At 42.4% G+C, this 14,601-nt stretch overlaps 1 protein-coding gene across 3 annotated transcripts in view; it reads left to right on the forward strand.

The window, feature by feature from the left end:
- The window catches only part of LOC135205479 (palmitoyltransferase ZDHHC23-B-like), a 57,714-nt gene that overhangs the window by 1,658 nt on the left and 41,455 nt on the right, over positions 1-14,601 (forward strand). The gene's annotated exons all lie outside the window — the stretch shown is intronic.

Raw genomic sequence — 14,601 nt, forward strand, 5'->3', positions numbered from 1 at the left:
TTATAATTTTAAATGTGTAATATACAGTATAAAAGAAACTACCCTGTGTCCAACTGATTGTTGACCAAGCTCCATAGGCTACCTAGGTAAATAGTAAGTAGAACGTAGTGTATGGGTAGGCATAAAACGTGTTGCTAACATAATAAAAGCATTGAAAAGCAAGTCTAATTATTACAGTAAATTAATAAACTATTAAAATTAAACCCAATCTATATTTATCAAAAACTTGCAAAAATTTGCCTACAGTAAGTCGGCATTTAAGGATGTAAACAAACCATAGCGCAGCCCTGGTGGTTTATATCGGGGACTATGGTAGTAAAGAAACCATATCTCGCTATAAGCCTAGAAACATTTACATTCGATATTAATTTATGGTAAATCTTTTACGGAGTCGACTGCAATACTGTATACAAAATCGCTTGAAAATTATCTTTCAGTAAATGTAATGTTATGATACTAACGATTTTGTTTCATAAAGTCCTTATAAAAAAAGGTGCGTCTTTTACGGCAAATTGTCCAATATCAGGGCTGGTTTCAAGCTTATTGGACTTTGACAATTATTATGGTACTGCATGGTACATATATACGTACACATAAGTAAAAGAATCTTCTTAATGTCTTTAATTACTATACCATTACGTACCAGCATCTCTTGAGTTTAATATCAAGCTAACTAACCTCGTTTTTTTTTTTTTTTACGAGGACGCTTATACGAAGCATACAGATTGCGTTCGTTACCCGCGCACTGCGTTGCATATGTAAACTGTGTCACTACCAGACCTCATACGTAAACATTGACGTCTTTTACAGTAGACATAAAAGAATCTTCTTAATTTCTATAATTATTCTATACCATAGCAGCTTCTCCTGATTTAAGCTAAGGCTAACCTCCTCTTTACCAGCAAGCTTAACAAAGATTAAGATTGCGTTCGCTACCGAACGGCACACGTTACGTATGTGACAGTGGTTTCACTACCAAATCTCACACGTAAACAATGACGTATTTTTACAGTAGACATAAAAGAATCTACTTAATTTCTATAATTAATGTATACCGTAGCGGATTCTGAGTTAACCTAAGGCTAACCTCTTCTTTACCGGCACGCTTAAAAAGCTTAGATTGCGTTGTTACCGAACCGAACATGTTACGTATGTAACTGGTTTCACTACCAAATCTTACACGTAAACATTAACGTATTACAGTACGACATAAAAGATTCTTCTTAATTTCTTGATTACTACGCACTTAATATGGCATAGTAGCTTCTCTGATATAAACTATGACTAACTCCTTCTTTACCGGAAAGCTTAACAAAGCTTAAAGATTGCATTCGCTACCGAACCGCACATGTAACCTACGTACGTAACATTGCCTTCACTCCAAACCTAACACTTAAATACGTATTGCATTTGCTACTGAAACGCGCGTCTCAAGTGTGAGCATGGTTTTAGAATATGTCTACGTTGATACCACCGAAAAAGCAAACGAAATGCGCGCAAGGTGTACAAGACACGACACATGTTTGAATGTTTGTAAACATTAGTTGCGACTTTAAACAATGCTGAGTCACTGAGTGGCGTCACCAATGTTACCAACCGTTTTGCTAAATTATGCTAGTCGGTCCAAGCAAGAATTTATGCCAAATATGGTGCAATATTGTGCCAGAATTATGCTATTAATCTATCATTATCTCATTTCTCTAATACATTTGAGCTAAAACAACGATGTAACGGAAATTTAAAACATTTATATATTAGGTGAAATGATAAAAAGTGACGAACAGACAATAATTATAACTAATATTTGATGATGTTAGGAAACTCGTAATAAAACACCATTTTTCTTTAATAGATCACATACGCAATCACTAGTACACTATTTGATATGCAATCACTATTATACTATTTGACAAATGTGTGAAGATCACACATACAAATGTGAAGAAAAACAACAAGTTTTACTTATACTGCAGCATTATCATGCCACTCAGAACCATTTTTCTTTAACAGGTCACATAAACAATTAATAAATACTTGAAAATGTGTGAAAAATTACTTCAAATATAACATTTTGTTATTTACTGATATTTCCTGAAACTTAAAACTAAAAAAAAAAGGTAAACAAACAAACCAGTCTCTACTCAAGAAGAAAAACATACGTACTTATTACTGATCATTATCATGCCACTGAAACACTTTTTCTTTAATAGATCACATACACAATGAATAAATACTTGAAAATTGTGTAAAATCACTTCAGACATCAATTAAAAATTTTGATTACTGAAAAAAATAAAACTTAAAAAAGGAAAAAAAGTAATTCTTTACTCATGAAGAAAAAACATTATTAACACTTTACTGATTGTTTGTCATGCCACTGTGGGTATTTATTTATATTCACAAAATTTAACATTCCTTAGTTGGGTTCAAACTTAGCAATTAACTCATTTGTTAGTGCTGCTTTTGAGGCAATTTCACTTGAAGATACATTCACTATAGCTGTGTATGAAATTGAGGAATTTTCTGCATTTTATTTTAAAATTTTAGTGAAAATACATTCTAAAATTGTACTAGAACCCTAAGTGTGAAAGAAATTATGCTAAGCTCCAATTCTTGGGTCAAATTATGCTAAAAAACATGAAATTATGCTTACATTTGGTAGCACTGGATGACGCCACTAGCGGCAGCTGGCGAAAACAGTTTTGTTTACAAACATCATATGGTCGGGGGTCGGAAACTGGTTTTTTGGTTGAAAACAGATACAAAGTTTATTGGTTGAAATTTAGTGGCGAAATCCGATTATGTCGAGTTCTAATACGGTCATGAACCGGGTCTCTACTGTAATTATTTTTTGGAATTAGAACGTTCTTGTAAGTCCTGTATTATGACGTCACGACATCTTGACTTTTGTACCTCTTGTAAATAATTGCTTTACTCAACTTTCTTGCAGAACAGTTTACCAGTTATTCATGCAGATTATCAGCTCTTCATGTAATTGTTATAATCGTTATGCGCATATATATCTTTATTATTTACTTTATGGATATATGAAGATGTTTTACGGCCGGATTATCGCCATAGTGTGACGCAATCGTTTTCGGTCCCTGGGCCTCTGTTTTCGCATCATAAGAAATTATGGGGCCGAATTTGCAATGACCAGAAAGTCGTTAAAAGAGGATAGTTAGCATTGAGGGGCATATGTTTTGATTGAGAAAAATACAAATTTATTCAATAGCTAGCTTATAAAAAATACTTGATTACAAAAAACTTGATTGACAACTAAGCAGCATACCTACTATGGGTTTCAGAGACAGTGCAAGCACGTTTTTGGGCAATACCTATTTCTGTAACGAACACTCGTATCAGAATGAGATTTTACTATAGTGCATTACACCCAGTGCCGTAATTTATAAGGGTATCGTGAATCACTAATCATAAAGAATAACGACACTTGTCCTTGTACCAAGAGACAAAAACTCCGTTATGCAGAAATGGATACGAACACGCGTAAAAAGCTCCACCTACCCTCTCCCCCCCATCCACCGCCACCCCTGTCCTTCTTCCTTCGCCTTCCTTTCTCTCTCTCTCTCTCTGTTGCCATTCGGTATGTGTTGACCCTCTAAACTGGGTATAAGACTACACACAAAACGTTGAAATTGGTGAAATTAGGCTATGTATTGGAAGTATATATACATAAATATTAAAGCAATTTTATCATTATTGCATTACTATGACAACTAGAATTCATGGAAACAGTTTATAATAATTCAAAATACTAATATAGACTTAAATCAATGAAAAGTGCTAGCAAAAACAAAAAAGCAAAAAAAAAAATATATATGTAATCCACTTATCCGTAGTCGTTCCTCTGTGGTTTTCGGCAGCCAGATGTACAAAAAGGTTAGAAACATTCGCGGATTTCTCTCGGGAACGTTTCCCTGCATTATTCGCGGAAAATTCGCACATTTGCAGTATTTTTCTATGAGAAATATCCACAAATTCCTGGTTTTTGTTATCAATTTCATCATAAAATGCACATTTTGTGATAAAACTATTAAAAAAACCAAGTATGAAAATTTTTAGTGGTTTTTCTTAAGTTTTAACTAACAAAATAGGCTGTTTTTAGCGTTTTTATAGGGGTTGCAAACATTCACGGATTCTAACTATTCGCGGGGGGGTCTGGTACGCATCCCCCACGAATACTGGGGGACCACTGTATCTAATTTTTTGGGGTAATTTGGTTGTAAAAAAGGGATAATATACATGAATTAAATTAACATTTTTAAATAAAGTAAAGTTGAACTAAATAACGAGTAAAGTAAACAATTTAGGGAATAAAACTTTACAGTTTTGTCGTCGGCTGTTCGTAACAGTGTTTGTGGCGCGCGCGCTTAGGAACCAGGAATAGCAACTTGTTTAAAGTTCAATGTGGAGTGAATTGAGACCAAAATGTGTATAATAACAATCAAATAAGCACTGTGGAGTTTCAGTTGTGATGGCAGTAAGGATAAAAACCACCGATTACAAGGTAAGAATGAATTCAGTTCAAACCATGACCCCGGGAATAAAAAGTTTCATACTTTCACTAATATAGGCAACAAAATGTTGTTTTATTGTGCCGATTACAACTGCAATCTTGAGTAAGATCAATAAACGTTACATATATACGCTAGCATTGTTCAAATGAGTGCTGGGAAGGCTGGGAAAGATGGTTGTCGTCACTGATCAGAACCTGTACATCCACACGGTAGCCGCCATATTGGATTTCAAAACTGCCTTGAAAACATATTTGTTCATGAAGCTTACCTGCCTGATATATATATAGCTGTATTCTCCGAAGTCCGACAGAATTTCAAAACTCCCGCCACACGCAGTGGTCGGCCAGGTGTTAGTACCCATTCCTGCCGCTGGGAGGCGGGCGTCATGAACCATTCCCATTTTCTATTCAGATTTTCTCTGTCGCCGGTACTGTCAACACTTGTTTTCAGCACCTCCGTCATTGGATTTTTTAACTTCTTTGGCTACTTGAGTATCCTGATTGATTTTTGGTTATTTGATTTGGATCGGTGGTTAGGCACACGCTAATTGTGGATTGTTTTGAATTTGGCTTGATTTTTCCTTAAACTTAAGATGTCTGGATCTAGTTCGACTAGCGCCAGAGTATGTTGTGTGAAAGAATGCAAGGTGAGGCTACCGAAAGCTTCGGTAGACCCCCACACAGTGTGCGCGAATTGTAGGAAACATGTTTGTATGTTTGATGATCGCTGCAAGGAGTGTGAAAGTATGTCTGATTCTGCGTGGAAGGCGTATGAATCATGTGTATGTAAACTAGAACGAGATAGGGTAAGGAGGTCTTCCTCTAGGAGTGTAACGCCAGTTACACATCCAGTAGAATTTATCCCTCCAAAACCTGTGATGCCTTCGGGCCCTACATTGGTGTCTGTGGAGGGTAATACCCTATCAATGATTCTTGAATCTTTGCGTTGCCTGGAATCAAAAGTGCTCGCATTAGAAGGTGTTAATAGTGCAGTGGTGTGTAGTGATAATGCCCCGAGTGTTGCAGAAGGGGGGTCGGACAACCGATCTGATGTCCCTTCGGCAAGGCCTGGGGGCGCTTCCCAGGCTTCCAAAGTTCGTAAACGGATCTTGAAAGAGTGTTTTTCGTCATCAGAAATGTCCTCCCCTCGCAGCGGTTGGAGCTTTCGGAAGCGATCGCGCCCTCTGAAGAGAACAAAGACGCTAGATGTCGCACAGTCGGGCGTCGTCTCTGATTCCTCAGAGGAGGACGCTGCACATCCGTTAGCTCCCTCAGTTTTGCGGTCGTCTCCAGAACAATTTGAAGTCTTTCCGCCGCAAAAGAGAGCAAAGATGCAAGATGTCGCACAGGCGGCCGTCACCTTTGGTCTCAGGGAGAAGGATGCTTCACGTCCTTTCTCTTCTGCTGTTTTGCGATCGTCGCCGTAGAGGATGTCTTTTGACGACAATGCTTTTGAGTGCCCTGGTTGCGCTAAGGATATACCTGTGGCGGCCCATGTGAGAAGCAGGAGGGCTTCCCCTCGCCCCTCGTCTTCTCACAGGATCAGCCCTAAATCGAAGAGGATTGAGGCTTTGCAACATCAACTTGCCTCGTTGGTTGCAGAGAAAGAGGAAAAGCCACGTCACAGGAGGAAGGATGATAAGCTGCCAGTCAAGAGATCCAGGCAGTCTCCTTCTCATTCTCCTTGCCCCGCTCTTTCCCCTATTACTTCGCCTTCGAGATTTTGTGCACAAGGGTCTGGAGAGCACGACGTTAAGGCGACAGCGAGACTTGACGCCAGGCCTGACGCTCGGCTGGGCGCTCGGCTGGATGCCAAGCGTGACGCTCGGCTGGACGCCAGGCGTGAGGCGCAGCTGGACGCACAACGTAATGCTTCTTCAGACATTCGCCGAGATTCAGAGGATAGTAATTAATCTCATGAAGGAGACTTATCGAAGGAAATAATTGAAGAACAATTTTCTACACCAGTGTCTTCAGATTACCAGGTCTTGGTTCGATTGCTTCGAGCCTCTTTTGAAGAAAAGTTTAAACCTGAGGCCCCTCAGTCGCCTCCTTCACAATTGTTATCGTCGAAGGCCATCAAGACTCCAGGATTGTTGAAGATGGCGACTTCATTCTCAACAAAAAGGGCTTTTAAGAAAATTCAGAATTGGATGGAGTCAAGAAAAGCCCGAAACAAGAACACTTTCGCTCTGCCCCCTTCAAGACTGACAGGCAAGGCAGGTCTTTGGTACGAGACAGGGGAGGAGATAGGTTTTAGAGCTCCCTCTTCGTCCCAAGGTGACTTCGCTACCTTGGTAGATGCACCGAAGAGATCCCTTTTGTCGACGGCGAAAGTACCCTGGACCCTTTCTGAGATAGACCATCATCTTGAGGGACTCTTCCGTACGATAGAAGTCTTCAATTTTTTGGACTGGTGTTTAGGGGTCTTGGATAACCGGTCGCGTAGTCCTGATTCGATTAACCTGGAGGAGCTGTCCAGCGTGCTTGCATGCATGGACAAGGCCGTCAGGGATGGTTCGGAGGAGTTGGCCTCGCACTTCTGCACTTCAATTTTGAAGAAGAGAGCGACCTACTGTGGTTTTACTGCAAAGGCGGTCTCTATCTCTCAGAAGGCAGAATTGTTGTATGCTCCTCTTTCGAGCCATCTCTTTCCCCAGGCTATCGTCAAAGATCTGGCTGTCAGTCTACAGGAAAAGGCTACCCAAGACCTCCTAGCTCAGTCTGCGAAATGTACGGTTGTTTCTTCGACGTCTGCACGGACACAAGCTTTCAAGAAGCAGAAGCCCTTTCGAGGTGGAATTTCCTCGAGAACACCTTCTTGAGGAAGTACACGTTCCAGAGGCAGAGTCTCTGCTAAACTCAGAGGTAAAAAATGAACCAGCGATCCTTCGGCCACCAGTAGGAGCCAGGCTTCGACTATTCTCAAAAGCTTGGATAGAGAGGAATGCGGACAGCTGGTCGCTCAACATCATCAAGCGGGGGTACAAGATTCCTTTCTTGAAGCCTCCCCCACTGTGCATGACACCCAAGGATTTATCCCCTATTTACCATCAGGAGAAGCAACAGATCCTTTACGATCTGCTTGAGCAGATGCTCGAAAAGAGAGCGGTAGAACAGGTTGTAGACCTAGAATCCCCAGGCTTCTACAACAGGATATTCCTGGTGCCGAAACAGTCGGGAGGTTGGCGACCAGTCTTGGATGTGAGCAGTTTGAATAGGTTCGTACAGAAGCAGAAATTCAAGATGGAGACACCTCAGTCAGTTCTTGGGACCTTAAGACCAAATGATTGGATGGTGTCATTAGACCTTCAAGACGCGTATTTTCACGTCCCCGTCCATCCACAGTCGATGAAGTATCTTCGGTTTGTCCTAAAAGGGACAGTTTATCAATTCAGGGCGCTTTGCTTCGGATTGAGCACGGCCCCTATGGTCTTCACGGCTTTAATGAAGAACGTGGCGAGGTGGCTTCATCTTGCGAATATCAGAGTCTCTATGTACCTGGACAACTGGCTCATTCGTGCCTCCACTCAAACGCGGTGTCTGAAGGATCTTCAAACAACTTTATCGTTGGTGAAGTCCCTGGGACTACTGGTGAATTTCGAAAAGTCACATCTGATAACAACGCAGTCCATCGTGTATCTGGGGATTCAGATGGATTCAGTGGCTTTTCGAGCTTTTCTGTCCCAGGTACATCAGCAGCAAGGCTTAGACAAAGTGTCAGCCTTCCTAACGAAAGAATCGGGCTCGGTGAGGGAATTGATGAGACTGCTGGGGACCATTTCCTCGCTGGAGAAGTTTGTTTCCTTGGGGAGACTGCACCTCAGACCGCTACAATTTTTTCTCAAGGACAATTGGAGGGACAAGAAGAATCTGGATGTGATCTTGGAAATCTCAGGAGAGGTAAAACATCACTTGAAATGGTGGCTAGATCCAGTGAAGCTGTCGGAGGGCGTGTCTCTCAAGCTTCAGAGCCCCGACCTAGTGTTGTTCTCTGACGCGTCCACCACGGTGTGGGGAGCAACATTAGGGGGGGGAAGAAGTGTCGGGCACCTGGAGAGGGGAACAGGTGTCCTGGCACATAAACCTAAAAGAGATGGCAGCCATCTTTTTAGCACTCCAGTTTTTCCAAGAAAAAGTCTCTCATCGAATAGTCCAAGTCAATTCAGACAACACCACAGCTCTGGCGTACTTGAAGAAGCAGGGAGGAACACATTCTCGGTCCCTGTTTGCTCTGGCAAAGGAGATCTTGCTGTGGGCAAGTGCACTAGACGTCACGATCCTTACGAGGTTCGTAGCAGGAGTAGAGAACATCTGGGCAGATCTCCTCAGCAGGCGAGGTCAACTTCTGCCAACCGAGTGGACTCTGCATCAGGAGGTATGCCAAGAGCTGTGGGGGTTATGGGGACGTCCGCTCGTGGACATCTTTGCGACGTCCAGAACGAAGAGGCTTCCACTGTACTGCTCCCCGGTGCTCGACCCAGCGGCAGTGGTGATAGACGCCCATCTTTGGGACTGGGCGGGGATGGACCTGTACGCTTTTCCCCTATTCAAGATCCTAGGGGAAGTTATGAGAAAGTTTGCGGCGCCGGAAGGGACGAGAATGACTTTGATCGCCTCGTTCTGGCCTGCGAGAGACTGGTTCACAGAGGTCATGGTCTTCGTAGTAGACTTCCCAAGGACGCTTCCAGTAAGGACAGATCTACTCAGACAGCTCCACTTCGAGAGGTACCACAGAAACCTTCCCGCTCTGAGTCTGACTGCATTCAGACTATCCAAAAGTTGGCCAGAGCGAGAGGCTTTTCTAGGTCAGTGGCGAGAGCTATCACCAATGCAAGGAGACCTTCATCCAGCGCAGTGTACCAATCGAAGTGGACAGTCTTCAGGACTTGGTGCAAGAAGAACGGCATTTCCTCCACCATGACCTCTGTGAGCCAGATTGCCGACTTCCTACTATACCTGAGGAGGGACCTGAAACTTGCAGTCTCTACAATTAAGGGATATAGGAGTGTGCTTTCGGTTGTCTTTAGGCACAGAGGCCTGGACTTGGCGGACAACAGAGACCTTCACGATCTCTTGAGATCTTTTGAAACAACGAAGGTTCAGCAACCCAGGCTGCCGTCTTGGAACTTGGACGTAGTTCTGAAGTTCCTCATGTCCAGTCCATTCGAACCTATGCATACGGCTTCCCTGAAAGATGTTACTAGAAAAGTTACTAGAAAAGCTATCTTCCTGACTGCTCTGGTGACGGCGAAGAGAGTCAGTGAAGTTCAAGTGATTAGCAAGTATGTTGGCTTTAAAGGTTATAACGCGGTCTGTTCCTTGAGCCCAACGTTCCTGGTAAAAAATGAAAATCCGTCCAACCCTTGGCCTAGGACCTTCGACATTAAAGGGATGGCCGAAATCGTTGGGCGCGAGCCAGAGAGAGTTTTGTGCCCTGTCAGGGCTCTCAAATTCTACCTAAAGAAGACGAAGGATTGTAGAGGTCCTTCTGACAACTTGTGGTGTTCGGTCAGGAAGCCAAGTTTACCAATGTCAAAGAATGCTCTGGCTTTTTTCTTGAGGGACACCATCAAGGAAGCGCATTCATCCTGTGAAGACAGTGATATGAAAGTGTTGAAGGTGAATGTGCATGAAGTGAGGGCTATTTCTACGGTAGCCTTCCAAAAGAACATGGCGCTCAATGACATCTTGAATACGACCTTTTGGCGTAGTAATTCAGTGTTTGCCTCACACTACCTTCGGGAGGTGAGGACTGCATATGAGAACTGCTACTCTTTGGGCCCATATGTCGCCGCAGACACTATATTGGGGACAGAAAGTAGCACTCCTCCTATCATATAGGAAATAATATGTTAGTTTGGACTTTTTAATTTTATTTCTTTTTATTTTTTATTTTATTATATTTATATAGGTGTTTATTTTTTGTGGTCGTGGGTCGGCCGCCTAGGGCGGACTTCCCTTCGTTAGCCTAGGTTATACGAAGTTTAACCAGATAGGCTAGGTCAGGTGGTAATGTTTTTGCTTCACCCTCATAGTAGGGTATAATGTTTTTGTCACATTGTGGTCACGTACCCGTTGACAGATCATCTGGAGCGCACCAGCTACACAGGTCACGTCCTTGCTGGCACCTCTAGTGAAGCATAAACAGAATTCGGTGTCTAAACAACACCTATATGATCTGTCATATTGTGGTCACGCTTCCCGTGACAGTTCATTAGAGCGCACCAGCTACACAGGTCACGTCCTTGCTGGCACCTCTAGGAATGCATTACCTGAATTCAATGTCTATAATGTAGGATCTAGTTGCATTGTGGTCACGCCCCCATTGACAGATCCTCTAGAACTCAACAGCTTCACAGGTCACTACCTTGCTGGAGTCTCTAGTAAAGCAGAAGCAGATTTGGGTGACGGTAATCACGAAGTCAGCCATGCTAACAGGTAAGGAACCAAGATATCAATCATCTACATGAAATTGTTTCCCAAATCCGAGTCTGTCTCCCCCTTCATCCAAAGGTGGGATTCAGCTATATATATATATCTGGCAGGTAAGCTTCATGAACAAAATGATATTGTTATTGTACAATAAAGTTTGTTCATACTTACCTGGCAGATATATATAATCAAAGTGCCCACCCACCTCCCCTCAGGAGACAGTGGCACTAGAAAATCTGAATAGAAAATGGGAATGGTTCCTGACGCCCGCCTCCCAGCGGCGGGAATGGGTACTACCACCTGGCCAACCACTGCGTGTGCCGGGAGTTTTGAAATTCTGTCGGACTTCGGAGAATACAGCTATAGTACGTATATATATCTGCCAGGTAAGTACGAACAAACTTTATTGTACAATAACAATATCATTTTTACGAAAAGCGTCACATGCTTATTTTAGTTTGTATGGGGCTTTCATATGTCACATTATGTTGACGAAACTTCAATCTTTTGAATGGTATGCTTGGAGTTGTAATTGTATTCTGGTTTCACTATTTAAATATCGAGTGAATAAGACCTGTCCACCGTGATAAGGGTTGGTAGTCGCTGGTGTTTCCCCCTACCTAGGCTAATTACCTAGGCAGTAGGTACCTAGAACTACCTATGATATACCTAAATCTGCATTACTTTGGAAGCCTACTAGCTAGGTATTACATTGAAAATTGATTTTTTCTATAATTACTATTTTGGTTGATTATCACAGATACTAGGGTAAAACACCGCATGGCCTGCAACAGGCCAACGACGATCAATGCATGCCACCCTCCGCAAAAGTACATTATAACGTGTCCTGACACCGGAGATGGGCATCAGTCGCGACTTGTTGTTGGTGAGAAACGGGGCTAAAGACCTCTACTCTCCTTTCGAAGTAAGTATTTTCTCCAAAGTTAGAAATTAAGGCCAAATTTTAAGATTTAAACAGAGGGTAGTGAAAAGGGTGGCCACGGCAGTGGAAATCTCACCAAAACGCTTTCAAAATTTTTACTTGTGATTAAATAACTTAGAAGATTGACGCCATCTCGATGTTTACGCAGTCGCTTGTGTCAACAAACTTCCCATTTCCTGTGATAAATCCGCATACCACTTGTACCCACAGACGGCGGGGCACTTTCATCACAACAATCGGAACACGGTCCCTTACCAGGACGTTTTTAAGTAAACAACTGTTTTGGTAGAAGACAACGACAAAGGGTGCACTAGATAATTTTTTAAATATATAGTAAAACATCAATATTTTACATATTTATGATGATTAATTTGAAAATATTCGTTATTGAAAAAGTAACTCGATTCTGACTCAAATTTAAGTAATTATTTTTCGGAATTAGAATGTTCTTTTAAGTCCTGTATTATGACGTCACGACATCTTGACTTTCGTACCTATTGTAAATAATTGCTATACTCAACTTTCTTGCAGAACAGTTTACCAGTTATTCATGCAGATTGTTATCAGCTATTCATGTAATTGTTATAATCGTAATGCGCATACGTATATATCTTTATTATTTACTTTTTGGATATATGAAGATGTTTTACTGCCGGATTACCGCCGTAGTGTGACGCAATCGTTTTTTGTCCCTGGGCCTCTGTCTGTTTTTGCACCATAAGAAATTATGGGGCCGAATTTGCAATGACCAGAAAGTTGTTAAAAGAGGAAAGTTAGCATTGAGGGACATATGTTTTGATTGAGAAAAATACAAATTTATTCATTAGCTAGCTTGTAAAAAATACTTGATTACAAAAAACTTGATTGACAACTAAGCAGCATACCTACTATGGGTTTCAGAGACAGTGCAAGCACGTTTTTGGGCAATACCTAGTTCTGTAACGAACGCTCGTATCAGAACGAGATTTTACTATAGTGCATTACACCCAGTGCCGTAATTTATAAGGGTATCGTGAATCACTAATCATAAAGAATAACGACACTTGTCCTTGTACCAAGAGACAAAAACTCCATTATGCAGAAATGGATACGAACACGCGTAAAAAGCTCCACCTACCCTTTCCCCCCCATCCACCACCACCCATTTCCTTCTTCCTTCCTTTCTCTCTCCTCTCTCTCTCTCTCTCTCTCTCTCTCTCTCTCTCTCTCTGTTACCATTCGGTATGTGTTCACCCTCTAAACTGGGTATAAGACTTACACAAAAAGTGGAAATTGGTGAAATTAGGCTATGTATTGGACAAGTATCTATACTTACATAAATATTAAAGCAATTTTATCATTATTGCATTACTATGACAACTAGAATTCATGGAAACAGTTTATAATAATGCATCGGCATATGTGTGAAGCTCCACTAATGTGGCAACAATGATTTTGCCATTCTTAACATGCAAACATTAAATTGCATTTATTTCTGGCATACAGTTATTAAAGAAAACCAAAATATGTACTAATATGTATAGACTTAAATCAATGAAAAGTACTAGCAAGAAAAAAAAAAATTATAATCCACTTATCCGTAGTCTGTTCCTCTATGGTTTTCGGCAGCCAGATGTACGACAAGGTTAGAAACATGGGATTGTATCTACTGTAAGGACAACGCTTATTCATAATTTTCTCTGTACATAATTCATCATTCGCGTTGTTCTCACTTCCCCTGAGAAAGCATTCAGCGGGCTTTCCGTCAGTGTATAAAGCTTATATAACCACATATTGTGTACTTTTATATTTTGTATTTTATGTCTCTCAAGAAACACAAATCGGGTCTCGCCGGCCCACTTTTCTCTCTCGGGTCGGTGACCACATTTCCGTCCGCATGCTGTATATTTATATTTCCCTTGACTGTAATAAAAATCAGTACACTTCTACCTGCCTCTTTGTCAACCTCTTACAACTGGGACCTCCCGGTTTTGGACGTGTGACCCCCCCCCCCCAAGCGGGGTTTTTGGCTCAGCCATTAAGGGACTCACTACCGCCGCTCACCTTCAGAGATCTTTAACGGACTCATACGGCGCCTCAGTATAGATCTCTGAAAGCTCCTACCGTGGAAAAAACCAACGCCTCTAACGGACTAAATACGGCATACCTGCCCAAGGTGTGTTCAGGCGTTTCCTCAAACGGTTTGGCCCGCCATTCACGACTCTGTCGAACCGTTTTTGTTTTGACGAGAGGACAATGGGCGCAAACAGTACCTCGCGGGAAACCTCGCGGGAAACCCGGGTGGGCCTCCCGCCCCAGCGACGGACTCTGACACAGCGGCCGCTCAAGCTGTCAAATTGCCCACCCCCCTTCACAACGGCTGACCCGTTTTCCTGGTTCTTCCGAGCCGAAGGGCAATTCCGGATCGCGGGGCTCACACACAAAGTTGCTGCAGGCTGACCTCGTCGCGCGGCTCTCCCGACCAGAGGTCGCCGGACGAATATTAACTGGCTGGACCGGCGAGCACGAATCGGACTTGTCACGCTCGACGAGATAAAAGAAAGGCTCTTGACAGCCTATTCCGTGCCTATCGCTGAAAGGGCCGCCCGCGCCCTCTGACTTAGTCGCGAACCCCATGCGCGGCGCCGACACCCAAGATGCCTGGGACACTGTGATGGGCCTCGTCCGTCTGCCCGAAATAGGCCCC

This window comes from Macrobrachium nipponense, chromosome 24 (assembly GCF_015104395.2).
Source record: "Macrobrachium nipponense isolate FS-2020 chromosome 24, ASM1510439v2, whole genome shotgun sequence".
Classification (NCBI taxonomy): Eukaryota; Metazoa; Arthropoda; class Malacostraca; order Decapoda; family Palaemonidae; genus Macrobrachium; species Macrobrachium nipponense.